This window comes from Staurois parvus, unplaced genomic scaffold, assembly GCF_062004578.1.
Source record: "Staurois parvus isolate SC_StPar_1 unplaced genomic scaffold, SC_StPar_1.0 ptg001162l, whole genome shotgun sequence".
Classification (NCBI taxonomy): domain Eukaryota; kingdom Metazoa; phylum Chordata; class Amphibia; order Anura; family Ranidae; genus Staurois; species Staurois parvus.
In genome coordinates this window covers 354,962-376,803 of record NW_028318958.1, presented here as the reverse complement: position 1 = coordinate 376,803, position 21,842 = coordinate 354,962, and the positions used below count along the sequence as shown (strand labels likewise).

The following is a 21,842-nucleotide window of genomic DNA, read 5'->3' as shown; positions in this document are numbered from 1 at the left end:
TGGATGGGGGAGTTTGCTTTGAATATTAAAAACTAATTAAATAATGTTTTTGGTTTGTGGTGCTCAGATGCAGCATAGTTCCACTTTAATTACAACCTAACAGAACTGGGGAGAGGAGTTAATATGAAAATTAGCTGAACCCAGAATAAATCAGATGTATGTCCACCCTGCTTCCACCCTCACCATGGCATCATGGCTTCTCCATGAAGTGAGAAGAAGAGCCTCTGTTGGCTCACTGGAGTAGTGAATTTTGTTTTTTACTGAGATCTGTGCAGCCTTAAAATGCAGACTGGGGAGGGAGATGCAGTACAAGCAGCAAAATGTGCTGCAGTGGTCATGTGCTAACAAGGAGCATACCGATAGGAGGAGAGAACAAAGTGACAGAGAGTTGAGCTCATCACTGTGCCGCTTCTCCTTCCACTGTCCAGTCACAGGGTGGGAGAGGGAGAAGACCTTTGTTACTGAACTGCTGCAAAGGAAAATTAGGTCACCTGGTCAGCGTGTCAGGGCTGTGTGAATCTCAGAACTGGATGGACAGAAATATAAACCACTTTTGCAGGTAAAACAGTTCCCATATACTATGTATTTTACAGTATATATTCAGCAGTTTACTCGGAGTTCAGCTGTAAGGGAGCACAAAGCTCTTCATTCCGGTAAATCCTTCCATATGTGGATGACTGTAAAAACCATGGGGAATCCCATAATATAAACAACGTATAATAAATATTCTGTGTATTTTTTCCTAATAAAATCGCAGATTTTCATATTTACATTAATACACTGTTCAGTCCAATTAGAAAGACCAGTAAAAGAGAGCTTATGGCTGAGAGCATGTCTTTCATACATCCTGGGAGTAGGTTTGCTTCAATACTGGCACCAGCTGGGAGCTCTGGCATGCACCAGAAAACACCACAGGTAGGTACACTGTATTGCCAAACGTATGAGGATACTTTATTGAGTCCAGGTGTCACCATTGGAGGGTACAGTGCTACAAACAACTATGGCACCACCTGCCTGGAGTTTGCATGTTCTCCCTGTGCCTGCGTGGGTTTCCTCCAGGTACTCTGGTTTCCTCCCACACTCCAAAGACATGCTGGTAGGTGAATTGGATCCTGTCTAAATTGTCCCTAGTATGTGTATGTATGAATGAATGTGAGTTAGGGACCTTAGAGATTGTACGCCCCTTGAGGGTTAGGGACTGATGTGAATGTACAATATATACAGTGCTGCGTAAACTGATGGCGCTATATAAAGTACCTGAAATAAATAAATGCATGTTTCCAACCTTGTGACAACGGTTTGAGGAAGGCAATATTCTGTTTTAGCATGACTGTGCAGCTAACCATTTTCATAAGGACATGGTTTGAGGCGTTTGGAGTGGAGGAACTTGAGCACCTTCTACAGAGTCCTGACCTCAACCTTACCAAAAATCTTTGGGATCAATTGGAAAATGGATTGGTCTTCTAGTCCAACCTGACTTTACAAATGCTCTGTTAGCTGGATGGGCACAAATCCCCACAAACACGCTCCAAAATCAAGTGGAAAGCCTTCAAAGAAGAGCTAAGGCTGCTATAGTCATAGGAGGGGCAATTCCATATTATTACCTATGGTTTTGTAATTGGACGTCCAACAAGCTCATATAGGTATGATAGTCAGGTATCCATATACTTTTGTTCTGTATTATGGAATTAAGTGGGGCAGGGAAGGGGGTGCTGCAGCTCCAAGGAAAAGGGAAAAAAGGCAACTGGTTCCTTGAGCAGCACAGACAGCATTTAGCCTCAACATAGTGTTAATTCCCTATTTGCAGATTAAAGCTGCAGCACCATCTGGTGGTGAAATCCAGTACTGCAGTGCGACCATCAAATACAATGGTTGCCAATGGACACAACTGCATTACAGTGATCGCTCTTCCAACTGCCAAGTAATACAACCTAGACAAGGTCTGTTTACCAGGGAGCCTTGAGTGGTGGGGACCTGTCCATGTAACTACACAGAAAGAACCCAATCAAACACCATCTGGTGGTGAAATCCAGTATTGCAGTGCAACCATCAAATACAATGGTTGCCAATGGAGACAACTGCAGTTCAGTGATCGCTCTTCCAACTGCCTAGTAATACAACTTAGACAAGGTCTGTTTACCAGGGAGCTGTGAATGGTGGGGACCTGCCCATGTAACTACACAGAAAGATCCTAATTAACCACCATCTGATGGTGAAATCCTGTATTGCAGTGCAACCATAAAATACAATGGCTGCCAATGGACACAACTGCATCTTAGTGATAGCTCTTCCAATTGCCAAGTAATACAGATTAGACAACATCTGTTTACCAGGGAGCCATGAGTGGTCTACATAACTACACAGAAGGATCCCAATCAACCATCATCTAGTGGTGAAATCCAATATTGCAGTGTGAGCATTAAATACAATGGCTGCCAATGGAAACAACTGCATTTCAATGATCGCTCTTCCATCTGCTCAGTAATACAACCTAGACAAGGTCTGTTTACCAGGGAGCCTTGAGTGGTGGGGATCTGTCTATGTAACTACACAGAAAGAACCCAATCAAACACCATCTGGTGGTGAAATCCAGTATTGCAGTGTGACCACCAAATACAATGGTTGCCAATAGAGACAACTGCATTTCAGTGATCGCTCTTCCAACTGCCTAGTAATAAAACTTAGACAAGGTCTGTTTACCAGGGAGCTGTGAATGGTGGGGACCTGTCCATGTAACTACACAGAAGGGTCCTAATTAACCACCATCTAGTGGTGAAATCCAATATTGCAGAATGACCATTAAATACAATGTCTGCCAATGGAAACAACTGCATTTCAATGATCGCTCTTCCATCTGCCAAGTAATACAACCTAGACAAGGCATGTTTAAGAGGGATCTGTGAGTGGTGGGGACCTGTCCATGTAACTACACCCAGTCAACAGAAAGATCCATTTTTTTAAATCCCCTTTAATATATGGGACCTGTTGTTTTACATGTTTTGTTTTATGTTCTATACATAAACCCTTCCAGAGAAATGATGAAGTCATACAGACATAAACACCAGAAAATTGGCACATTCATGAATAAAAATCTTACAAAAAGGGGTGATAAAGAAGCAATTAAAAAATCAAATTCACAACAAAGAAACATCTGCAGATAATTAGTCAAGCCAGTATCTTACTAAGAGAAAAAAAAACACATTGCATTGTACTGCAAGCTGCTCTAATTATCATATCATATGCTAAATTTCCAATGCACACAACAATGTATGAACAAGGATCAGCAAAGCTTACACTTACAGACAAAGAAAAACACATTTAAAATGACAATGTTTAAGCACCTCTTTACCCTTCGGACAGGGAATGACCCAGAACATTGAGTTATAGAGCACAGTGAGTGCACAAGAACAAAACAGCGGCACACAGTGCAATACAATCTGCTAGGACAGAAGGTACAGCCTTTTGTATCACACTGACAAATTGGTCATGTTGTATTAATACAACAAGGACATAGCAGGCAGATAGGGTCCTCCAACTGAAATTCCCCTACTCCCCTGCTTCAAAGAAAACAACACCAACGGAACTCAGAGCAAACACGGAACCATGATCTCTCGTTTCAGAGGTATGTTGGTTGATCTCAATTATTTGTGTATAGTTTCTCAAAATATTTGCAATTCAAATGATGTATTACAGAATGAAGACGTCCACGAAATACAAGCTTCTGACGTTTGCTAAGTGTCTAAACAAGCATTACCGCCATCAGCATTTTTACATATTTATTTCACAATTAGATATCAAGAACCTGGTCAGGTCTGAGAATTAAAGGTGTTTTTGAGCATATTATTATTATTATTATACAGTATTTATATAGCGCCAAAGGGTATGCTCAGCGCTGTACAGTAGCAAGGGGGACAGAACATGAGACAAGACAGTAACAATACGATGCACGAGGGGTTCGAGGGCCCTGCTCTTTCGAGCTTACAATCTAGGAGGGAGGGGAAGGTGATACAGGAGGAGATGGCCGTGGGGGATGGAGTGGCGGGAGGAGTGGAGGAGGTTGTTAGGCGAGGTCAGGTGTTAGGTGAGGTTGGGGTAGGCTTCCCTGAAGAGGAGGGTTTTCACTGTGTACCTGAAGGTGAGGAGGGTGGGTGACAGTCTGATGGATTGGGGAAGGGAGTTCCAGAGGATGGGGGAAGTCCTAGAGAAGTCCTGCAATCAGGCGTTGGAGGAGGAGACCGGGGAGCTAGAGAGTAGGAGGTCCTGTGAAGAGCGGAGGGCACGGGTAGGGTAGTATTTGGGTATCAGATCAGTTATGTAGTTTGGGGCGGCGTTGTGAATGGCTTTGTAGGTCTGGGTTAGCAGTTTGAATTTGATGCGTTGGGCAATCGGGAGCCAATGAAGGGATTGGCAGAGGGGGGAGGCAGATGTGAAGCGGTTGGTGAGGTGGATGAGTCTAGCCGCTGAGTTTAGGATTGACTGGAGTGGGGATAGCGTTCGTTTGGGTAGGCCAGTGAGAAGGGAATTGCAATAGTCCAGGTGTGAGATGATGAGGGAGTGTACGAGTTGTTTGGTGTTGTCTGGGGTGAGGAATGTGCGTATCTTGGAGATGTTGCGGAGGTGGAGCCTGCATGATCTAGGTAGCAGTTGGATGTGGGGTAGGAAGGAGAGGTGGGAGTCCAGGGTGACACCCAGGACTTTGGCATGTGGAGTGGGAGAGATGGTGGCGTTGTTAGTAGTGATGGAGAGGATGGGGGGGGGGGCGCGGGGAAGACCAGGAGCTCGGTTTTAGATAGGTTAAGTTTGAGGAAATGGAGCGACATTCAGTCTGATATGTCGTTTAGGAGGTGGGCGATGCGGGGCAAAGAGTGAGGGGGTTAGGTGGGGGGTGGAGAGGTAAATTAGGGTGTCATCAGCATAGAGGTGGTAATTGAAGCCATGGGAGTGAATAAGTTTGCCAAGGGAGGAGGTATAGATGGAGAAGAGGAGGGGCAGTCTTGATGCAGTCTTTCAGGGCCCATTCACACCAGAAACTGCATGCTAAAAATGAGCATATGGCAACAAAGCTCTCACCAAGTGAGAGCTTTACACCCAGAGACAAAATCATATTAAAATAAATCCATTTTCAAATGGTACCTGAAAGCTATGGTAGAAGTCATGAAAGGGCTTTGCTTTTCTTAAAGCCCCCCTCCTTTATTGATCATGTGGCCAAAAGCTTAGGCATCTGGTCTGTTGGGGAGATTTCATATTTCCCTATGATTATTGGCTCACCTATATCTAATAATAAATCCAAATCCTGGTTAAAAGACCATATAAAAGGACATAAAATTGGTTTTACCTTAACTGACCTAATGCTATAGGAACGTCATCACAAACTGACCAAATGATCAAACCCACCAAGCCCCTTGATGAATGTGTGCTATATCCCTTAAAAAGTAATTTCACTTTCCAAAGGGCTATGGCTATTGGCTATTCCAGCCAAAACTGGAATAGTTACTCCCGTTCGGTGTACGCACCCGGTTTGATCATCATACTAAGCCTGAAACAGGGCACTCCTTGGCAAAAGGCATCTATAGCTAAGTATCTTGTTACATTTTCCATATTATTACATTTGTTATCTTCATCTGTATCTGTTATTACCTAATCAAATGTTATATGCAGTTTGGTTTTACCTACAAGGGTTTTTGTGGTCTATCTTGCATGTCTCAAAAAAAAACCCAAAAAACGTAAACTATCACGTAACCGTTATAAAACACTGGCCGTGTGATCTCTCTTGAAAGAAGGCTGATACTTTTATTTCTGCAGAAATCTGCATTAATACCTAGAATGGCCTTTCCTAACATTTTTACCACAGAGGAGCCCTTGATATACAGTCATCTACAGGTCTCAGCAAACCTCTACTAAAAAAGTTATTACATCTACAGCTCATGGTATATTAGCATGATCAGCAAGTTGCAGATATAATAATAAAGGAATAAAGAATCTGACACTTACAGCAGATCATTTTAACACCCACTCCTAAATATAACAACGTTACTTTCAGGAATAACTATGCAACAAAATAATTGTCAAACAGAAATGCAGAGAGTAAAAACTGTAATGGGTCTTTATATTAAAGGTTGGTAGAGAAATGCCATTTGCATTGGTGGTGGTCGGTGGAATAGGCCTTATCTTACAAAGGAGGTCAGTGCAAAAGTGCTTCTTTACATACAATGAAAATAAGAAGAAAAGTTTCTCTTTACATTGGTGGTCAGTAGGAGAGGTTCCCTTTACATTGGTGATTAGTGAACAAGGCTGCCATGTTCTGTTGGTAGTCAGAGTATCACCCCATGCTAAGTGTTATCAATACTGGGTCTATGAAGGCACTGTCAGGTAGGAAATATATCCACCACAGCTCAAGGAACTTCTGGTAATTTGTGAAGGCACTCTAAGGTTCCATGAAACCCTCGTTGAGAAAGGCTGACCTAGACATTTGGATTATGAGATGCACAGGAAGGACTTTGAAGCAGCTACTTGCCCAGAAAAGGTAAAGGTCTTCGGGTCTTCCATTACTTTTTTTCTCCTCCTCCCACACATGACTGCAAGACTTCTCCAGGTCCTCCCCCATCCTCTGGAACTCACTACCCTAATCCATCAGACTGTCACCTTCCCTCCTCACCTTCAGGCACTCCCTGAAAACCCACCTCTTCAGGGAAGCTTACCCCACCCTCACCTAACAGCGTTCTCCTTCATTCCTCCTACCACTCCATCCCCCACAGCCACTTCCTCCTGTACCACTACCCCCTCCCTCCTAGATTGTAAGCTCGAAAGAGTAGGGCCCTCTAACCCCTCGTGTGCAGCTTGTTGTTGCTGTACTGTTTCATGTATTGTCCCCCCCTCTATTGTACAGCGCTGAGAAAACCCTTTTGCGCTATATAAACTTGATGTAATAATAATAATAATAATTATTTGCCCTAGCAAAACTGTTAAGATTATGTTAAAGCAAATCTGTGCTCCACTTCAGGACAATAAGGTGAACAAGAGGAGACAATGATCTGATGTGCAGGTAACTGGAGGTGCCTAGCGAGAGAAGTCAACAATGGTCCAACATCTTTCCTTGAATGAGGTTCATAACAAGCCTAAGGGCCATCCTTACTTTTGTCAGGTTAATCAGCAATCCCAGATTACCATGGGTGACAGTTTAACCATATGCAAACTTTCAGATGTTGGAACTTGTACAATGTATTTAGGCTCCTACAGTGTCAGACTGGGGAAGCATAGTAAAAGGCAAAAGCAGACACATTTGGACTGATTACAGTTAGGAATCGTCATGCAGTCAACTCTGAATATTCATTGTTCAAAACGAGCAAATCACTTTCTTCTTCATGTCCCAAATGTTTTTCTCATTCTTCAACTTTTTACCATATGGTTTGAGTATATACAGGCATTTTGGTTTGAAATCACAGACTTCTGTACCTCTCTTTCAAATGCTCCCAATATACAGTATGTAGACTGACAAGATACCTGTTGAGTTATATCGAAGACTGAGATCTTTCCAACTGCACAAAACTCCTTTTAAGCATATTATTTTTCCACACAAAAAAAGTTATAGTTATTCAGTGGAAATCCCCTGATTCCTCGAACCATTGCCCATTATTTTACTCTTATTAACCCTGCAGCTGCCCAAAAACATTGACAAATTCAGGTCCTTTTGGCAGAAAACACCTACTTTAACTACGAGTGTTATCCTCTATGCAATTCACATTGTACTTTATGTATTATCCTAATATAAGATACACTATATTGCCAAAAGTATTGGGCCAGCCCTCCAAATCATTGGATTCAGGTGTTCCAATCACCTCCATGGCCACAGGGGTATAAAATCAAGCACCTAGGCATGCAGACTGCTTCTACAAACATTTGTGAAAGAATGGGCCGCCCTCAGGAGCTCAGTGAATTCAAGCGTGGTACTGTGATAGGTTGCCACCTGTGCAATAAGTCCATCCATGAAATGCCTTTGCTACTAAGTATTCCACGGTCAACTGTTAGTGGTATTATAATACAGTGGAAGCAACTGGGAACAACAGCAACTCAGCTAAGAAGTGATAGGCCACGTAAAATGACAGAGCGGAGTCAGCGCATGCTGAAGCTCACAGTGTGCAGAAGTTGCCAACTGTCTGCAGAGTCAGTAGTTAAAGACCTCCAAACTTCATGTGGCCTTCAGATTAGCACAACAGTGCATAGAGAGCTTCATGGAATTGATTTTCATGGCCAAGCAGCTACATACAAGCCTTACATCACCAAGTGCAATGCAAAGCGTCGGATGCAGTGGTGTAAAACACGCCGTTACATGACTCTGGAGGAGGGGAGACTTGTAGTGACGAATCATGCTTCTCTGTCTGGCAATCCGATGGAAGTGTCTGGGTTTGGTGGTTTCGATACTTGCCTGACTGCATTGGGCCAAGTGTAAAGTTTGGTGGAGGGGGGATTATGGTGTGGGGTTGTTTTTCAGGGGTTGGGCTTGGCCCCTTAGTATCAGTGAAGGGAACTCTTAAGGCATCAGCATACCAAGACATTTTGGACAATTTCATGCTCCCAACTTTGTGGGAACAGTTTGGGGATGACCCCTTCCTGTTCCAACATGACTGCGCACCAGTGCACAGAGCAAGGTCCATAAAGACATGGATGAGAGAGTTTGGGGTGGAGGAACTTGACTGGCCTGCACAGAGTCCTGACCTCAACCCGATAGAACACGTTTGGGATGAATTAGAGCGGAGACTGCAAGCCAGGCCTTCTCATCCGTCATCAGTGACTGACCTCATCAATGCGCTTCTAGAAGAATGGTCAAACATTCCCATAGACTTTTTGGACATCCTTCCATAGAGTTGAAGCTGTTATAGCTGCAAAGGGTGGGCCAACTCAATATTGAACCCTACGGACTACGACTGGGATGCCATTAAATTTCATGGCGCGTGTAAAGACAGGCGTTCCAATACTTTTGGCAATACAGTGAATATACAAAATGTTGGTAAATTATTAACTATGGATAAATGATGAATATTTCAAAAACAGATTTATTGGTCAATGTGGCTGGTTCAGTACAAATGGTGCAGATCTCTCCTTTCTACCCAATGTTCACGTGCGTGGAGTATAGCACAATATGTACTCGGTCTCTGACTGTATTCTTTAACGAAATGGGATGTTGGTGCGATGTAACGTTGCAAATGTATTTTATTGTTTTATGCATTTTTTTTTAAATACCTAAAAGTGAAAAACAAATTCCTGTTCACTTTGAAGTGTCTTTCACATGATGGGATAATTTAAGTGAATATTCACACAATTCATTCTAGTAAATCAGCCTCATTACCATAGAGCAGCCTTTCTCAACCTTCATACCCATTAAAATAATTAATGTCATAGGCTAGGTTCACACTTATTCAGGCGCGGGAATGCGTGTAAATCGTACGCATTCCGGCACTCACAGGCAAAATGCACTGTTCTTTAGAAGACACGTGGGGATGCCATTAAGACTTATGCGGGTATCATCACATTGGTAGTCAACCAGTCAAAACTCAAGACACCCTAGGGTTCCACAGAACCATGGTTGAGAATGGCTGCGTTAAGCTGGCAATAAACTAATAGATTTTTTTATTCAACCTAATGAACGAGTAGATTCCTCCATCCACACTATACAGCGCATATGCATGAATTTCCTGTTGCAGATTCTGCATTTTGACAGCTGGCCCCACTGGCCATCTGATTGAATGCAGCTTCTGCTCGGCTCTTGCAATTTTTCCAATCGGGGAATGTTGGGCAAAAAGCGGCGGACTGGGCCACCCGCTGAGCAAATTTTGGTCCAATTTATTAGTGTATAGCCAGCTTCGGAATATCTCATAAAAAGTATGAGTTATTAGGCCACTTTCACATGGGATGTCCAGTTGGGTCCGCCTGTCCATTTTTAAGATGGACCCAATCGGACAATCCATTCTCCTCTATAGGTAGTCGGATGTAAACAAACTTGTGTCTGTTTTACACCTGACTACCTCCAATCTGAACCGATCCTGCAAAAAAACAAAAGGGGGATCCATTCCCTCGGATCGTAGGACAGTCATATATAAATGGACAGGAAGTCTGTTTACATCCAACTGCCCATAGAGCAGAGCGGGCTGTATCCATGTCTAGAGCAGACAAGGATCTGTCATCCAACAGCTCCACTCAGCAGGGGATCAACAAACAGATCCCCTGCTGACCAAAACCAGATCCAGCCCATGTGAAAGAGTCCATACCTGCATTGCATACAGGTCTACCTTGATGAACAATGTAACGGAACCGACCCCAGATTGCGCTTGGGTACTTCCGTTAGAATACCGCTTCCCCGTCTGAACACCGAAAACAGACACCACAACCGACCATACAAAACTAGAAGACACCAGTCTTGAAGTAAACCAGGAGGTAGACTAGTTTATTTGAACACAGATACAAGATATATACACTCAGGGGACAATCCCCCCTCCCTGCATAATGACACAAGGCGGGGCAATCTACATTTAGTAACAAGAGACACACAGGTATTCAAACTTCACACCAGCAGACAGTTCCATCAGGAGGGAGGGCTGCTGAAGGCACCCCCCTACTAAGCCAATACACATAAACACATACATCCCATAATAGTTTGCTCACAAGCCAGACACACAATAGAAAAATGGGATGCAGCCACATAAGATCAAACAATCAACAACCCCTACACACAATATTAGGACACATCATCCTGTACCCCTAACAGGCACAGGGTGATTTACACATAAGAGGGATATGGGGAGCTGAGACAGGGGTCTCCCCACGTCTCCAGAGTGAGCTGGGTTCCATGGGGCCCCCCACCCAAAGTGACTCCCATTCACAAACATTTCAGCCAAAAAACCCCAAAAAACTCTGAATTATCTGCAGAATGAACATTAACATGGGTTGCAGTGTCTGTTAACTCGCTACAGCTTTCCTTCTTCCTTAATATCTCCCCCTTCCCCCAAACAAAAAAAAGAAATGAAAAAATGAAAAAAAAAACCTCCAACTGACTATTTTACTGGTTTGAAGGCATCCAAATTTTGCCAGAACTCATGTGATTCAATCAGAGCCCTGCGTCCTGGTTTGTTATTACTCTTGATGTATAACAAGACAGTGCAAACAGGAGCAACAGGAAAAATTACTGAGATTGAAAATCCCCCCCCGTCTTTTATAAACTTGTCCCTGAAGGCTTTATTTTGCAATAATCGTTCTCCAATCTGCAAAATTGTCCTAACTGTCTCCCAAGATTGAAGCCTTGGGGGAGGGGGGGGGGGAGTCACGAATTTACACAAAACCCACCACAAATTCTAAATGAGAGTTAGAGGCTTGATAAGTCTCCCTCGTTGCATTGTCCAGTTGTAATCCTGTAGTAGAGCATCACACTGGTTTTATGTGCAACCGCACACAAGCGTGATCATTACGGTCCAGCTAATCATGCAGTAGTGCCATTTACCTTCGCAGGATAAAGTGTCACCAATTAACTGCCTCCATTAACCCAAGCAAATGATGCAATTAACTGCATACGTATACCGCTGATTCTATATTTTATCTAATAACTGCACGTGACGACTGAATCTCCAATGTCAAACAATCACACACATGCAATGCAATGCTGAATAACCAAAGATCACAGCTGTAGCTCAGACCTCACACGTTTCAATGAAAAATAGAGACGTTACCTTATCCTTCATACTGGGAGAAAATAAACTCTTGATCATTCAACGCACACAGCTGACCCAGCAGAGGAGGAGCAATGGATGTAAACACAGGATTATACGCCAACTGTGCTGTTGGCCAACGTACAACCTTCATTATCAAGATATGTATAGGAAAATGATGACATGAGATCAGCTAGTCTATACATGAATGATATGAACACATACAGGCTGATCCATCTGCATACAGGTCTTATAGGGAAATGCAATGTTTACATGTGCCATGCTACAGAATCACCCCCATGTACAGAAACTGTATGATTTCCAGAAAGCATCAAAGCTGATTATAACAAGTCGGATGAGTCCTGCTTTATAAGGTCATCCGAAACAAAAGCCGGGGGTCCACCAGGGTCGTATGTGCCCGGAGGGGAGGCAATGTCATGTTCAAGCGGTGACTTGGTAAAAATGTGAGCACAGCAGGATGCGGACATCAGACAATATCGTCTGCTGTATCCTCAGGCCAGTCTATCCGCGGTGTATAGGGGAGCACACAATACGAAAGGAGAACTCGGATTTTCCTAGGGATCCCCCACTTGTCTAGTCCAAAGGCCAGGGCCAATGCAAAAGAACGACAGGAGAGGGGGAGAAGATGCAAGCTCCATTCTAGGCAGAATCTCATGAAATTCATATTCTTGACGTCTATGGCACAGAGGGGTGCACACACAATTGGAGGTGCCGTTGCAACCAAGCATAGAAAAAATGGCCAGAAAATTCAGGGATGGCAGTGATTCATGCCTGTTGTTAGAAAACGATGATACATAACGTTTACTAACCAGATCTAGGCATAGCAGAACATGGAGCAGGATCCAGAATGAGGAGAGTTATGTCTGCAGTGAGGAATTGTGCCCAAAATAATGGAGCAGTTGGAAAATAATGAGAGCTAGGATGATACTTAAATGGTACGTAAAAAAAAAAAGATCTATCTATCTATCTATCTATATATATATGAATATATTTGTATTTCACAACACATGAGCTACATGCATAGAACTCTGTGTATGAGCCTATATATGAATCTATAAATAGTACAAGAATATTATTATACAGGATTTATATTTAGCCTATATTTGAATCTATAAATGGTACGACATTATTAATAATATAATAATAAAGGATTTATATAGCGCAGTTTGCGTAGCTCTTTACAAAATGAAGGTAGACATTACAGTTACAATCCAATCCAAGAGGAATCGCGCCTTGTGATCGGAGACTTACCTGCAGTCAGGTGCGTCCAGGCGCCGTCTTCCCCTCTCCCCCGATATCCAGCTCCCTCTCCAGCCGGTGTTAGAATAAGACTGAGCGAGCGTATCCCCTGTATCCCTGCTCGTCGTGCACGCTCGGCTCCTCACATACTGCACATGTGCAGTGTTTTCTGCTCGCTCCCGATTGCTGCCGCTGCTCAGTTACAAAGTAACACAAAGCCCTGCGACTGATACAAAAGAGATTGATTTACTAAAGGAGTAGAGGCTGTTCACTTAGGAGAGGCAATGTGTCCCTCAAGGGCTACCCCATTGGCTGCATAATTAACCCTTTATGTAGAGGTTGGCTGATGTGTGTCGGCTTAACTCCTGCATGGCTGGCAGCTCCCGGATGTGTGTGGATGATTAACTCTGCATGACTAGGAGCTCCCGGGTGGTTGGGGAGGATCAATCCTTTCATGACCAGCGGCTAACTGGTGCGTGGGGATGATTAACCCTCGCCATTGCTTCTTGCAACTGGGTATTATAACCAGGGGTGGACTGACAACTCATGGGGCCCCTGGTGCAATAGGGGATTATGGGGCCCCTGTGTCCTTGCCCAAACTCAAAAAAGCCTATGAAAAAGGTACCAGGGGCATCTCATGGGGCCTCCTACTGACCCGGGACCTTGGACAGTGCCAGAGTTTCCAAATGGTCAGTCCACCCCTGATTATAACCCATTCCTAGATTGTAAGCTCCAAGGAGCAGGGAACTCCTATCCCTCTTGTATTGAACTGTATTGTTGCTGTATTGTCTCCCTTTATATTGTACAGCGCTGAGCAAACTGTTGGCTCCATATAAATCCTGTATAATAATAATAATAATAATAATTCCTTTCCTAAAGCGTATGCAGAGACAAAACTTTTTTTTTTGTCATAGAAACATAGAAGAGTGATGGCAAAAAAAGATAGTCTGCCTATTTTCTTTTTTTTTTTTTTGTTCTGTTGTATTATTTAATTTATTCTTTTTAATCTGTGTATAGATCTTTGAATCGTATTTATAAAGAAGTCTGTGGGGGAGATTTACTAAAACTGATGCATACAGAATCTGGTGCAGCTGTGCATAGTAACCAATCAGCTTCCAGTTTATTGTTCATTTAGGCTGGTCATACACTATACAATTTTCTGTCCAATTTCCTTTTAGATGTAGGCCAGCCATACATGGGTCGAAATTCGACCGATTTTTTGTCCAAAAATCAGACCTAAGAATAATTGGCCGATTTTCGCTCTGTTAGTGGGTCAATGGCACCGGCTGATTTTCATGGTTCCTCCCCTTTTCAGTGATGGGGCATGATGGAAAATTCGTGAAAAAACGACCGATTTTCAACTCAATGATGGTCAAATCATATGATCGTTTTTCCGAACAGAATATGCGCATGAGTCGTGACCTGAAAGGCACCGAAGTTTAGCCTGTTATATGGGGTGAACTTTATGACTTGGTCGGCCGATTTTTTAAATCATTGATGGCGCCATCGGATTACCGAGCGAACAATGTTTTCGATTTTCAGACGAAAAATCGTTCGGAATTCGAACCAACCCTCTTGTATTGAATTATTGAGTATTGTATTGTATTGAACTGCATTACCTTCAACTATGCAGTGCAAGGGCCCACCTAATTGGATACAATTTTATTTATTTATTACAGGTACTTATATAGCGCAGTCAATTTACACAGCGCTTTACATATACATTGTACATTCACATCAGTCCCTAACCCTCAAGGGGTGTACAATCTAAGGTCCCTAACTCACATTCATATACAAGGGACAATTTAGACAGGATCCAATTAACCTACCAGCATGCCTTTGGAGTGTGGGAGGAAACTGGAGTACTCGGAGGAAACCCACGCAGGCACAGGGAGAACATGCAAATTCCAAGCAGGAGGTGCCGTGGCTGGGATTCAAACCAACGACCCTAGTACTGCCAGGCGGAAGGGCTAACCATTTAGCCACTGTCCTGCCCATATTGAAAGTGTTGTTTTGGTTTGAGATCATATTATATAGTTTTTGGTAAAGCTAAAGCAAAATTCTGAAGAAAATTGTATAATGTATGGCAAGCTAAGGCTAGGTTCACACCTATGCAGTTTGCGTTTGAGCCATTTCTACATTGCGCTTTGCGCCTGCGTTTTTGACACATTTTTTCAGCGTTTTAAAAACATTTTCTTGTTGCTAGGCAGATTTAAAACGCGACAAAAACACATTAAAAAAACACAGCAAAAATGCTCTACATGCTTTTCTGCAATGTTTCCATTGAAGTTTATAGAACCAAAAAATGCAACTTTTTGCATTCAAAAAAGTCCCTGACCCTTTCCTAAAGACACACTGGGGTTTATTTACTAAAGCTGGAGAGTCCAAAATCAGACTCCCTTCTGCATAGAAACCAATCAGCTTCCAGGTTTCATTGCCAAAGCTTCATTGAACAAGCTGAGGTTAGAAGCTGATTGGTTTCTATGCAGAAGGGAGTCTGTTTTTGGACTCTCCAGCTTTAGTAAATAAACCCCCCTGTGTCCCATAGGAAATCATGTTAAATGGACTGTACTGTGTTTCTGCAAAACTCTGCGGAAAACACATAGGAGTGAGCCTAGGGTTAGCCCTTGTCCACACTGAATGTGACTTTGTAATCGTGCTACTTCACTTAAAGTACAGCAATTTCAAAGCCTCAGGTCAGCGCGGTTTCAGGTGCGACTTGCCTGACATCTGTTCGACTTCATGCACAGATGTCTATGTAAGTCGCACCTAAAGTCGCCTAAAATAGGGCAGGAACTATTTACAAAATCAGTGAGACAATAGGGTGCAACCTGTCATGCAATTTGAAACTGTCAAATCGCATGATAAGTCACACCGGTATGAACTGGGGCTTAAACTTTGACAATAAAACCTGGCAGCTGATTGGCTACCATGCACGGCTGCACCAGATTCTGTGTGCACCAGTTTTAGTAAATCCCCCCCACTGACTTTCACCAAGCGTATTGCTGTTGAATCAGTCACTGTCATCAACTCTTTCACTGCCAGAGCAGCTTTTGCATTTTTTTTGCACATATTTAAAAAAATCATTGTGAGAAAATTATCTAGAAAACCCAAAATGTTATATATTTTCTGAAAGCAGAGACCCTAGAGACTAAATTAGTGGTACTTCCAATATTTTATGTCACATGAAATTAGCGCAATAGTTTATGAAACACAACATTTCAGTAAAAAATACTAAAGTTAATTTTAGTGCAAATAAATGCAATATATTACATTTGCCGATCTTCTGGTAAAATATAAAAGATTAGGCTGTGTCAGGTAAATAGATAGCCGACATGTCGACCAGCCCATGAGCAGCGACAAACTTCAGTACCTTATGTATCCCATGGACAACGCTTTAAAAGCCCTTACAGGTCATCACTTCAGAGTTAACCACGAACAATAATCATTGCTCTCAGGAGTGCGCAATATCTAACATGTGTAGCGCAATCAACGTTTTAGTGTGTTGGCTCCCCCGATGCATGCGTTTATGTTCTTACATGTATGTATATGGGAGTGAGGGAGGCACAAAAAAAAATTTTTTGGAGGGGGGAGGGATTTGAAGTATTTGAGTGTAACTTTAAACACTTTTTTACTAAACTTTTTTTTGCACCATATAGGGGACAAAAAGTCCCCGTGTGACGATTTTCTTGATGATAGGGGTCTCAGGGGTTTAAAAGACTGATCTTACGCAGTGCCACCTGCTGTGCCAGTCCCAGGTCCACATGCAGTACCCAGGAAACATGGCAGGGATGCACAAGTGGAGGGACACTGGCACTTCTGGGGGTATGTGGAAGTGATCCGGCGGATGCACAGCCACCGGATTGCTTCCATCTGACAGGCGACAGTTGGCTTGCCAGATTTACAGTGTAGGTGAAACCCCTGCCAACATCGATGTACTATGTTCAGTGGTGGCACTAAACGGTTTAAAACACATGCAATAGGAAGATTCACCAGCAGTAAATGTTTGGTGGAACAGTGCCTGTGTCCAATCAGGTGCAGAAACTGTTCAGATATATTGAGAGCTGGCAGTGTTGCATATTTAGGCAAACTCTTCACCCCCCAACTGCTCTCCATTAAACTGCAAAGACAGCAGACGGTGGTGTACACAGGTAATGCTTTGCATGATGGCGTCACAAAGAATGGGCCAAGAAAGTGAACCATTCAACTAAATGGGGCTGCGCCGCAACTGTGTGGTGGTGTGGCAATTTCTGAGTTAAAACAAATGGCATAATGCCTCCTCACCACCTGTCAAACACCCTCTGAAAAGCAGTCTACTGCTTATTGCTCTTCAGAGGGCAAAGCTCATGTAAACGTGCTATTGACAGACTCACTATCTCTGCTGGAAGTCTGTTCTAAGCATCAACTACTTTTTCAGTAAAACAACGCTTTCTAAGCCCCGGTTCACACCAGTGCAAATTGAAATGCGATTTTACAGTTCCAGTGCAGCACCAATTTTGAAAAAAGGTTCCTGCACTATTTTTGGCGATTTCAGGTGTGACTTGCATAGATATCTGTGCATGAAGTCGCACAGGCGAGGCGAACATAAAAACGCACTGGCCAGCAGCTTTGTCATCCCTCTACTTCAAGTGAAGTAACATGATTTCAAAGCCACATTCAGTGTGAACCAGGGCTAAGGTTAGTTTTGAGCTTTCCACTGTTATCACTTGAAGGAAGCTGGTCCAGAACAATATTAAGTCGCCAGCATTGGAGGAATGGCATGCAGATAGGAAGTGGCTGTAAAATCCTGGAGGAGATCAGCAGCACTGAGATGTAACAAAGAAAGGAAAAAGTTATAAAATGTAATTCACGATAACATTTGAATTGTTTATGATACACAGTGCTTTAGCAAACAAAATGTCCTCCATTCTAGTTCTAACCTGAGCATTTGAATGCATGTTTCCCGAAAGTGCTTCAACGCTCAAAATACAAATTCCTACAATATTCCGTGCTTCCTGTTCACTCCTGAGTGTTGTGATGCTTGAAATCGAAGCTTGTAAAAGGTGCATGAGCTCTTTTAGGGCAAAGACGCGTCTTATGGTTCCTATAGACTTCAATGGAACCATATGAAAACACCTAAAAGAAAAGTGCATAACAAGCATTTATTGTCTTTTATTGAGTAACTAGTTTTCCGATGCTAAAGCCTTAAAATGCACAAAAAGCATGTACAAAATAAAACATTACAAAAATGCTTTTATTTATTTCAGGTACTTATATAGCACCGTCAATTTACGCAGCGCTTTACATATATATTATATATTCACATCAGTCCCTAACCCTCAAGGGGCGTACAATCTAAGGTACATACAGTGGGGATCGAAAGTTTGGGCACCCCAGCTAAATATTTGTATTAATGTGCATAAAGAAGCCAAGGAAAGATGGAAAAATCTCCAAAAGGCATCAAATTACAGATTAGACATTCTTATAATATGTCAACAAAAGTTAGATTTTATTTCCATCATTTACACTTTCAAAATAACAGAAAACAAAGAAATGGCGTCTGCAAAAGTTTGGGCACCCTGCAGAATTTATAGCATGCACTGCCCCCTTTGCAAAGCTGAGACCTGCCAGTGTCATGGATTGTTCTCAATCATCGTCTGGGAAGACCAGGTGATGTCAAGCTCAAAGGTTTTAAATGCCCAGACTCATCTGACCTTGCCCCAACAATCAGCACCATGGGTTCTTCTAAGCAGTTGTCTAGAAAACTGAAACTGAAAATAGTTGACGCTCACAAAGCTGGAGAAGGCTATAAGAAGATAGCAAAGCATTTTCAGATGTCAATATCCTCTGTTCGGAATGTAATTAAGAAATGGCAGTCATCAGGAACAGTGGAAGTTAAAGCAAGATCTGGAAGACCAAGAAAAATATCAGACAGAACAGCTCGCAGGATTGTGAGAAAAACTATTCAAAACCCACGTTTGACTGCACGATCCCTCCAGAAAGATCTGGCAGACACTGGAGTTGTGGTACACTATTCCACTATAAAGAGATACTTGTACAAATATGGTCTTCATGGAAGAGTCATCAGAAGAAAACCTCTTCTACGTCCTCACCACAAAAATCATTGTTTGAACTTTGCAAATGAACATATAGACAAGCCTGATGCATTTTGGAAACAAGTTCTGTGGAGCGATGAGGTTAAAATTGAACTTTTTGGCCGGAATGAGCAAAGGTACGTTTGGAGAAGAAGGGGCACAGAATTTAATGAAAAGAACCTCTGTCCAACTGTTAAGCATGGGGTTGGATCAATCATCCTTTGGGGTTGTGTTGCAGCCAGTGGCACAGGGAACATCTCACGAGTAGAAGGAAAAATGGATTCAATAAAATTTCAGCAAATTTTGGATGGTAACTTGATGCCATCTGTGAAAAAGCTGAAGTTAAAGAGAGGATGGCTTCTACAAATGGATAATGATCCTAAACACACCTCGAAATCCACGGGGAATTACATCAAGAGGCGTAAACTGAAGGTTTTGCCATGGCCTTCACAATCTCCTGACCTCAACATAATTGAAAATCTATGGATAGACCTTAAAAGAGCAGTGCATGACAGACAGCCCAGAAATCTCAAAGAACTGGAAGACTTTTGTAAGGAAGAATGGGCAAAGATACCTCAAACAAGAATTGAAAGACTCTTGGCTGGCTACAAAAAGCGTTTACAAGCTGTGATACTTGCCAAAGGGGGCAGTACAAGATATTAACTCTGCAGGGTGCCCAAACTTTTGCAGACGCCATTTTTTTGTTTTCTGTTATTTTGAAAGTGTTGACATATTATAAGAATGTCTAATCTTTAATTTGATGCCTTTTGGAGATTTTTCCATCTTTCCTTGGCTTCTTTATGCACATTAATACAAATTTTTAGCTGGGGTGCCCAAACTTTCGATCCCCACTGTACATACACATACTAGTGCCAATTTAGACATGAGCCAATTAACCTACCAGCATGTCTTTGGAGTGTGGGAGGAAACCAGAGTACCTGGAGGAAACCCACGCAGGCACAGGGATTAGACCTCAAGCTATAGTTTACAAATTCTGTGGGGCCTAGTTATACTTCTGCATTGTCATAATGCCACACAGTGTTAAATGTGGTGCTGTGTTGCAGTGCATTTTTTTTCAATGGCACCTCAATGCACCTCAATGCACTTCAGTAACAGATCTATGTTGTGGTGTGTTATGTTGCAAGGATTAATGCAAGGAAGTGGCACGCTGCAACACATGGCAGAGGCTCCCCTGCGGAGTGCTGCAATGCCAGTGCACCTTTTGCACTTAAAGTGTTACTAAACCCACAACAGTAAAATCAGTCTGTATATACAGTAAAGCATGCTTGTTATACTCACTGTGGAACCTAAAGGGTTAATCCTCTGCATTGTGTAAAAAGGCTGTTTGATCCTGTCTTCTCTGAGCCTCCTGTTTTTCTACTGTCCCCAATCCGTCTGCTGTTAGAACAGAGCCTTGGCACATATTTGGTGGGAATGTCCTAAAATACAGGAATTTTGGTGAGGAGTAATACAACAAATACAGGCGATAACGGGTATTGGTGCATTGAAGAACCATTGGGTATGTTTATTTCACAATTCAGAGTATACAGTGAAACAATATAAGAGCATGATGATACTTCACTTATTAAATGCGGCTAAAGGACTAATCCCTAGATTCTGGCAGACAAAGGAAACCCCGAAATTAAAAGATTGGATAATTAGAGTGGAGTATATACAAAGAATGGAGGAATTATATCATACTGGAGAGGATAAAACTGAAAAACTTAAGAAAACCTGGAGCAGATGGGAGGACTTTAAAACTTCTAAGAGATATTGGGAATTAATTAGTAAGCAAAAAAGGAACTGATAAGGAAAGAAATACGCTCCCCAATGGTAGTCGGAAAGTAGAGAAGGAGAAAGGAGCGAATAAGTAATACAGTAGGAGTAAATAATGGAACAGATATGAAAGATATAGGAAAAGAAAATTGAGGAGGTGATGGGTGAGGTGGGCGGGGGGTAGGGGAGAGGGGAAGATAAAATGTAAAATATGTTCTGGAAACTGTGTTTGGAATGTTTTGAAAATATATTGTGTTCAGGGGCGGACTGACAACTCATGGGGCCCCCGGGCAATAGGGGATCATGGGGCCCCTGTGTCCTTGCCCAAACTCAAAAAAGCCTATGAAAAAGGTACCAGGGGGCATCTCATGGGGCCCCCTACTGACCCTGGGCCCTCGGGCAGTGCCCGAGTTTCCAAATGGTCAGTCCGCCCCTGATTGTGTTTATAATGGAAAAGTAATAAAAAGAAAAAAAAAAAAAAAAAGAACAGAGCCTTGGGGGCAAGCTACACATGCTCAGTTTGGTGTATATTGCTAAAGTGTTTATTTTTCTTGGGAGAGTACATGTGATCAGCACAGGGCCAATCAGCGTTATCCAGACAGAGAGTCAGGAGTTATACAGCCTCATAGGACAATCAGGAGACAATGAAAACTCCTCCTACTATCTTTAACCAGTGCACTGTTGCACACGCATAGAAGTCACAAGACTGCTCTAACTGCTGATATAAGGATTTTAGCAGTTTATATTTACTAAAATAATTGCATTTCCATGTTGTGCGTACTGTGGGAGAGCAGATATAGTGAATGCAGGGTCCTGGGTTTAGTATCTCGTAATGCATTGAGGTGCCAATGTAAAAGAAAAAGTGCAATGCGGTACTGCAACACATAAGTCTGAAGTCCTCTAGGTACACTCCCCGGAGTACATCCCATTCTGACAAACGTTTGCTTTCATACATCTATGATACCCAAAGAAGAGGCTGCAACCCCACGATGTTGTTGCTGAATACCTGTGCAAGGCCAGGACAGCCATTCCCATAAAG

At 42.6% G+C, this 21,842-nt stretch overlaps 1 protein-coding gene across 1 annotated transcript in view; it reads right to left on the bottom strand.

Annotated features, from left to right (window-relative positions):
* The window catches only part of TIAM1 (TIAM Rac1 associated GEF 1), a 575,726-nt gene extending 562,606 nt beyond the window's left edge, over positions 1 to 13,120 (bottom strand). Inside the window, exon 1 of the mRNA XM_089659507.1 lies at positions 12,966 to 13,120. The gene's annotated coding sequence lies outside the window, so the exon portion shown is untranslated. The remainder of the gene's footprint in view (positions 1 to 12,965) is intronic.
* Between the last annotated feature and the right edge of the window lie 8,722 nt (positions 13,121 to 21,842).